Here is a 7,059-nt window from a genome sequence, read left to right as displayed (position 1 = left end):
CTTCTTTCTGCAGGCTCCATATTCCAAGCATAATTAATATGGAGCATAAGCAACTTGTCAAGAATTTGTAGACGGGCATGAAGAGTGCACACATGCACATTTATCAGAGGAATTGATAGAATTGGATCCCAATTTGGATCGTCCATGTCTCAATTAGGGGGTACACTCTGGTTACAACTGAGGATACCTTGAAACCATTATTGTAGTACTTTACCCAATGTTTGTGTAGCGGGCAAACCTTTCGCAGAGTTGGCTGCAGCTTTGCCACCCTTACCCTTACTGCCCTTTGACTTGCTGACATTTGAACCCTTGCCCTCAATTCCTAATGAGACTTTAATGTGGCAGCAATAAATGTATGGAAAGAGGGTCATTGTACCTTGCTTTCACCCTAACATACACTTGAGAGTTTTCAAGTCTCCTGCCAAATGCCACTCTACTTGGAACGTACCCAGACCTGAAACCTACAATTGTTGTCCTTCTTGTTGTTGCCAAATGACATCAATGATTGGGGTGTGAATAAAATGCCATTTGAGAGACTCATGTGTCTCGTGTGGGAGATGAAAATCTGCTAGCCACCAAATATTCTTCTCAGATTGAACACCTAAACATGTGTTTTCCTTCTCGTTGGCATTTAGCTCAACATCGACGCCCACCAAGGCTCTGCTCATAATTGTAACGCTTACCTTTTCGAGCCGTTGACCTTTGACAATCTGGCACTCATCAAGCTTCATCACAAATATAATTTTGCTATCACACTCTTCTTATGTCAAACCATAAAATCTGATCATTGACTCCTGGAGCTTCAACAAGTATAAACATTATTGAACTCGTTGTAACGGAAGGATTTGCCCTCTTCTAATGGCAGGGCATCCTCCATATATTGAAATTCACCCAATAAGCTTGCAACATCATTATTGGTGTACCTTTTTGCAACGTTGACACTATAAGGTGTTGGCAGCAACCTAAACAAACCTTTTGCTTTGTGACTTAGTGTGACAAGTCTATACAAAGCTTTGTAGGTAGGCCTTAAAACTTATTTGTACGCTGTCACAAATCTCCATCATCTCCTGAGGTGACACAATGCTCTTTAGCTCACTGAAACACTTCTGGCGCAAAATATTAGCAATGCCAGCATTGGATGGATCATCCAATAGCTCCACCAACTCCTTTGGTTTGTTGATATGCTGCAGCAAAGTATGTCTAGTTGTTTGAGCATCGGAATGGATTCCCATCATCATCCGAGCCAAGTTTTTGCATATTCAAATAATATTACAGCAACCTGCAAAAAATTTAAGAAATTAGAAGCTTGCATTTGTATTCCTACCGAGTTTGACAGATACGTTTCTTTCAAGCTCCACTGCTTGAAGATAGCATAGACATCGCATGTCTCTTGTGCTTGCAAATGTGGTAGCCCAATGGAATGTGTGTGAAATGATCGACTCGCTGGTACATACTACGTGCAATGTGTTGTAGCTGAACATAATTGTCTAGACGGCGCTCTTGCTCCATTTTTTGATGCTCTGCTTTTCTAATAAGCTTTGACATCTCGTCGTTTAGCTGCTTCGTCTTCTCGTTGGTTTTCTCTCTGATTTACTGAATGTCTTTCATGTACCTCTCTTGCAATGATGAAGGCAGCACAAAGATGTTTTCTTGCTTCCCTTTCACTGACAAAAGCTGAATATAATCCCTAGCACTAGCCAAACAATCCGTCTCTCCCATCTCCAATAAAACACAGCAGCTCAATGAGATTACGAAAGGGCAGTGATGCATTGGTCATTGGATCGCTAGGGTAAACATGTCCATTAACCCATAAGTTTATTACCTTGCACCCAAGGTTCCGTAGCTGATCTCCAACATTGGGATTAGATATGCCAAGTCGCACAGTAGCGTACTCCTACTCTAAATCAAAATTTAATCGACATCGTTTTGACTTGTTAGTAATGTCTTTGAAGTGGTAGGAGATTGAATGACATTTGTGTTAGTTAATCAAGAAAATTAGAGAGAATGAGTAATAGTGACTGCTATAAGTAGGTGAAGGTGGCTACGGAGGAAAGAACTGGGGAGTCCTCAGAGATAGAAGAAAAGGATTATGTTGTGGAGGGAAGAAAGAGAGGGAGTGCAGCTCTATTTCCTTTGAATTTGAATTGTTGATCATGAGTGTAGAGAGAGAAATGTTGTTGCACACAAAGGAAATGGATTTTTCCATTGGTCTCAGTTGGAGCTGGAGTGGGAGAAGCATGAGGGGAGAGAGAGAGAGAGAGAGAGAGAGAGAGAGAGAGAGAGAGAGAGAGAGTGTAATGAAAATGGCCTATGAACTTTGAGAGTAGCAGAATTAGGAAATTAGGTGAAGCACTTTTGTGAGATTACTTTGTGAGCATAGCGAGTGAACTTAATTGATGGTAGCAACATAAATATGGTACTTAGTTCTTGGCATGAACAATCACTACAACATAACCCAAAGTTATCGATGCTTTATATATCGACACCCGTGCCTTTCCACGCTCATATCGACGTACTTACCATCCGTCGATATACGCGTCGATACCTGCGTCGATATGACTGTGGATATACGCGTCGAAAGACTAATTTTCACACGCGTATATCGACGCAGGTATCGACGCATATACCGACGGAAGTAATTTGGGGGAAAAAAAGCCGAACCCGCGCGACGGGGCCATTTTCGCCCTCAACGCGCGCGTTCTCAGATCTGGGCCAAAACCTGTTGTGAGGTATTATGGCACTCTTCCTCCCCCTAACCCCTCTCTCTCTCTCTCTCTCTCTCTCTCTCTCTCTCTTTCTCCCCACATTGTGTGTGTGTGTGTGTGTAGGAAAGAGAGAGAGAGAGAGAGAGAGAGAGAGAGAGAGAGAGAGAGAGAGAGAGAGAGAGAGCCGTGTGTGTGTGTATATGTAGGAAAGAGAGAGAGAGAGAGAGAGAGAGAGCGGTGTGTGTGTGTGTGTAGGAGAGAGAGAGAGAGAGAGAGAGAGAGAGAGAGAGAGAAGTGTGTGTGTGTAGGAAAGAGAGAAGTGTGTGTGCGTGTAGGAAATTAAAGAGAGAGATAGAGAGTGGTGTGTGTGTGTGTAGGAAAGAGAGAGAGAGAGAAGTGTGTGTGTGTAGGAAAGAGAGAGAAAGAGAGAAGTGTGTGTGCGTGTAGGAAATTAAAGAGAGAGATAGAGAGAGAGAGAGAAAGAGAGAAGTGTGTGTGCATGTAGGAAATTAAAGAGAGAGAAAAATGTGCGTAGGAAATTAAAACGAGAGAGAGAGAGAGAGAGAGAGAGAGAGAGAGAGAGAGTTATGGTTTGCGTAAAGAATTAAAATTAAAGAAAGAAATCAAATGAAATGTTATGTTAACTCTTCAAAAGGCCAAAGTGACCTATGAGACCAGAAAGTTACAATGTGGTAGACTAATACTAGGTTAGAATAACAAAATGACAAAATAACATATTATGGAATCTTAAACTGCCGGGTGTGGACTAAGCAGCTAAAACAGCTAGCTGAAACCATCCGTAGTTCATTAGGTAGTCAATAGCACGTATGGCAAGCCGTAGGTCAATGGGTTTGAATTAACGTCAAATACACAAGCCGTAGGTCAAATCCGGTTGCGTTTTTTTATGAAAAAACGCAAACGGACTTCGGAAATGGCTTCTATGCCTACTGAAACCATCCGTAGACGATTAAGTAGTCTTTAGGCAATGTCAAGAGTGCGTATGGCAAGCCGTAGGTCAAACGGATAGAAGAAATGCCAAATACACAAGCCGTAGGTCAAATCCAGTTGCGTTTTTCTACGAAAAAAGCGTAAACGGACTTCGGAAATGGCTTCTATGCCTTTTGAAACCATGCGTAGACGATTAGGTAGTCTTAAGGCAATGTGTTGAGCCAGCAGAGGATCACACCCACATTTTTGCTCACACTCATCATTTTGTAACCATTGATTGTAATAAATGTCTTTCCGACATTAATTTTGATTTGAGCCATTCATTAAGTAACGGGACTCAATTGAGTTTCCAGCTTGTAATCCCGAAGTAATTTCACTTGCTGATGTAATTAGTTAGAGATGTTCTCACCTCCAAGGCTGAGGTATATAAGCCAAAGTTTTTGTAACCTAGGGATTCAGATTATTAATCAAAGTGAGTTTTTGAGCGCCGTGACTGTGTCTGTGTGTGTGTGTGTGTGTGAGAGAGAGAGAGAGAGAGAGAGAGAGAGAGAGAGAGAGAGAGAGAGAGAGAGAGAGAGAGAGACTTATCTACTTGCTACGCGAGCTACGGAGCTACCATTGGAGAAGCGACACCGCCATTGTGTTAGCAACGGCGAGAGCTACGCACAGATACCAAGAGTGCGCGCTATCGGCTTCTATGTGTGGTAAGTTCCTACGAGCTTCGGTGTGAGTTTTCTTCCAACTCGTGTGTCGGAATTGAGCGTGCAGCATATCTATAGAACCACAACGAGTAGAGCTACACATTAGTACCATCGGGGTCAAGTTTCGGTCACCTGTATATTTCGGCCTGTCTTCATACGCGTTTATAGCACGGAGTGGTTATAGGTTGATTTTGCAGTTCAAGTCTTTAGGGTGTTGTTCTTACCTAGTGTATAGACTTCCCCTTGAGTTTGAGATCGATTCAATGATTCTAGATCCTATTTCGTATAGCATTCGTTCGTAGTACGGATTTCAGTCACTTGCGTATTTTAGAACTTAGATTTGATTTCCTTAGTAGTGATTGTCATTAGAAGGTCGAGTAGGTGATTTGACACCCACCTAGTTGTTTCCATGCGCCTGCGGGTCAAGCTCCGTCCTCGTCTGACAAATTCTGTTGTTGGTTGAGTTCTCGCTATTTAGCTTCCGCTAGCAGCGTAACCGCCTTAACATTTGGCGTCGCTGCCGGGGACGAGAGCCCTAAGTAGGTGACCTTAGACTAATCCTACGAGGTGAGTCGTATAAACTACTTTGTATACTTTAGTTAGAAAAGATCTAGGAGTGGTGGACTCCGAAGATCTCGAGAGATACTAGGAAGTGGGGTATTCCTGGGTCTTCCGTGTTGACAGTATTTTTAGTTTAGCTTAGATTTGTTTGTTGTTTTGTTGGTGTTGAGTAGTTGTTGATAGAAGAAGAATTTGCTAGTCCGTGAGTGGCAGTGGATCTCTTTAAAATCACAATTACCAAACCCATTTTATGATTAGGAATAGCTTAGGTAGGACTTCATTTGATCCTGATCTAGAGGTAGTAATCATTGGAGTATTTGCTTGATATGGTTGATTGCATGTTAGATCACTAAACCGTTGCTGAGCACTTGAGAAAGCTTTAGGAAGGATTCTGTGCCAAAAAATTAGAAATCTGCAACTTTAGACATCATACGCGTATGATGTCTAAATGACCAAACAGAGACCAAAACAGAAATTTTGACTTTACCAGAGTGTTCAAAAGGGGGGTTATACCCTAATTTCAACTTAAAACAAGAGCATTAACACTCAAAGAAACCCAAAAAGACAAGTCGGAGTCCAAGAAACGCAAAGAATAGGAAATTTTGGATTCAGATCTTGTTTTTACATTCAAACCTGACAAAAACACTTGAAACTCAATTATAAACATTGGAGAAGGCTTAAAACCAAGAATAGTCAAAATCTGGGACAAAAGACATCATACGCGTATAATGTCTTTTAGCACATCCACTGCTTATTTTTTATATTTGACCTGACAAGATTGTTACAAACACTGTAGAAAGCATAAATATCAAGTCTTGACCCAAATTGATGAAAAAGACATTATACGCGTATGATGTCTTTTACCTAATTTTGGACATATTTTGATACTTTGCCAACACAGATCCATTGTAATAGCTGTCTAGAGGTTATATTTCAAGTTTCATCCCATTTGGATCACAATTGACCCAAAACAAGTCAAAAGCGAAAAATTGCCAAGAAAAGCCTAAATTAGCCATAACTTGCTCAAACAGAGTTCAAACTGAATTTTGTGAGTGGACAGAGCATAAGGGGGCTACTGAGAGTGAGCATAACCAAAATAGTCCAAATCTGTGAAAAAGGACATCATACGCGTATAATGTCTTTTTCAGCATAACTGCAACAAAATTCTCACTTGATGAAACAGTTGTCCAACTGACAAGATTAAACAATTGACCAAGTATCAATCAGTTTGGATCAATTCTGACCACAAAAACTTGGGAAAACAAATTGCCGAGACGGAAAAGTTAAAGTCCTTTAGGGGAATTGATGAATTTGAGATCGGGCAGGAATCTCCAAAATAACCAACCAAAACAAGGGGAACAAGCAAGTGTCATATCAACCGAGGGAAGTGTAAACCAAAGTTGGGTGCAACCATTAGAGCCGATCTTTGATGAGTGTTTCTGATACTTCTTCGGAGAGATCTTATGAGATTTTCATCGAATACTTGGAACACTTGAACCTGAACAACAGAGAAAATATGGCAGCAGGACCATCAAACCCTTCCGCCACAATGAAGCTATTGTTCATAAAATACCAGTATGACAATGAGCAAGGTGCCAAGATCTACAAAGATGGAATGGACCGCTATTGTGTAAAGATAGAAGATAGACCTAGTGAGTTCAAGGACTTAGTGCCTGTGAGCTATAGCGGAGATAGATATCTAGATGACGAGGGTACCATGTATTTGGTAGTCCTAAACCCTAACATTGTGGACAAGTGGGGATTGATGGGCACCAAAGCCAAAGTAGATGAAGAACTTGAGGAGAAAGCACCAATAATGAACTTCCCTGATGCGATGTTAAGAAGAGAGAATGAAACTACAAGGATCAACACTGATAACATCTATGTGGGGCTATACAAATATAATAATGGGGAGCAAGATCTCTATTATAGATGTGAAGAACCCTACACTGGAGAGTTGACAGACCAAAAAAGACTTTCTGTCTTTACCTACACAGAGGGATCGGAAGTGAAAATTGCCGCTTACGACAAGTATGGGAGGCAATACTCAACAATGGGCAAGAAAGAATTAGAAGGATATACATACTTTGGGGGACCACTACATAAGTATTATGTTACTTCTAGCTCACAAAGACCAGCACCAA

Source organism: Adiantum capillus-veneris, chromosome 11 (genome assembly GCF_014529385.1).
Source record: "Adiantum capillus-veneris isolate H3 chromosome 11, ASM1452938v2, whole genome shotgun sequence".
Classification (NCBI taxonomy): domain Eukaryota; kingdom Viridiplantae; phylum Streptophyta; class Polypodiopsida; order Polypodiales; family Pteridaceae; genus Adiantum; species Adiantum capillus-veneris.
Note: the sequence above shows the minus strand (reverse complement) of the source record.